This window comes from Seriola lalandi, unplaced genomic scaffold, assembly GCF_002814215.2.
Source record: "Seriola lalandi dorsalis isolate HSWRI2012SDOR001 ecotype SW California unplaced genomic scaffold, Sedor1 jcf7180001980734, whole genome shotgun sequence".
NCBI lineage: Eukaryota > Metazoa > Chordata > Actinopteri > Carangiformes > Carangidae > Seriola > Seriola lalandi.
This window is the reverse complement of record NW_019451400.1, coordinates 1-1,133: the sequence shown is the minus strand read 5'-3', so window position 1 is coordinate 1,133 and position 1,133 is coordinate 1. Positions and strand designations below refer to the sequence as shown.

General features: G+C 54.8%; 1 pseudogene across 1 annotated transcript; it reads left to right on the top strand.

Annotated features, from left to right (window-relative positions):
* Nucleotides 1–32: 32 nt before the first annotated feature.
* LOC111658886 (kinesin-like protein klp-3 pseudogene) lies at nucleotides 33–809 on the top strand (annotated as a pseudogene). The gene is made up of 3 exons (XR_015437492.1): nucleotides 33–238; nucleotides 283–526; nucleotides 663–809. The product of XR_015437492.1 is annotated as a kinesin-like protein klp-3 pseudogene (transcript).
* Nucleotides 810–1,133: the final 324 nt, after the last annotated feature.

Here is a 1,133-nt window from a genome sequence, read left to right as displayed (position 1 = left end):
TCACAGCTGACTTCCACTCTTTTCAGATTTCCATGTTGGAGATTTATAACGACACTCTGAACGACCTTCTGACCAAAAGCCCCGGCGCCGCTGCTCTGGACATCCGAGTCCAGGGGAAGTCGGTGGCGGTCCCAGGACTGACCCGGATCCAGGTCCAGACCGAGGCTGACATCCTCAACGTCATGGAGACGGGCGAGAAGAACAGGAAGATCGCCTCGACCAAGATGAACATACAGAGGTTTCTTAGATTCTGAGCATTTAGTGTCGCTGCTCACACACGAGTCACTCCTCTCTTTATTTAACACATTCACACCTGTGGTTCCTCCTCCTCCTCCTCAGTTCTCGGTCTCACCTGGTGGTGGCGCTGGAGGTGGAGGGTTCAGACGAGGTGTCGGGACTGACGTCTCGCGGGACGCTCACGTTGTGCGACCTCGCCGGATCTGAGCGGATCTCCAAGACCGAAGCCGAGGGTCAGAGGCTGGTGGAGGCGGCGGCCATCAATAAATCACTGACGGCGCTGGGACAGGTACACGACACGCCGAGGACTCACCTGGTTCAGTCCTTACACACCTGATGAAAGGTTCTCTCAGGGTATTCGTCGTCTGTCCGAACAACTTTAAACAGTGTCGCCAGGTTAAAGGTGTCTGTTGTTTCTTCTTCAGGTGTTCAGCGCTCTGAAGTGTAACGCCCTCCACATCCCGTTCAGGAACTCTAAACTCACCCACCTGCTGCAGCCCTGCCTGAGCGGAGACGCCAAGGTAAAGTCTGACACCCACACCTCATCAGGTCTCTGACACCACCCGGTGTCACTGTGTTACCGCAGGTAACGATGTGTTTCCGTGCGTTTCCTCTGCAGTGCTGTGTGTTCGTGAACGTGAGTCCGGACGTGAAGGACGCGGTGGAGACGCTGAGCACGCTGCAGTTCGGTTCCACCATCCGTCAGGTTTCACTCGGCAGAGCGACGCAGAACATCGTCCCGGCGAAGAACAAGACCGCCAAGCAGACGACCAACTGAAGCTCGAGCATAATATTTAATAGTTAGACGATGCTGTTAGTTCCTGAACCTCAGCGTCGTCCGTGTGACGTGTCACAGCTCAGGGTTTTAACTGCGTGACTTCATAAAGAAAGAAACA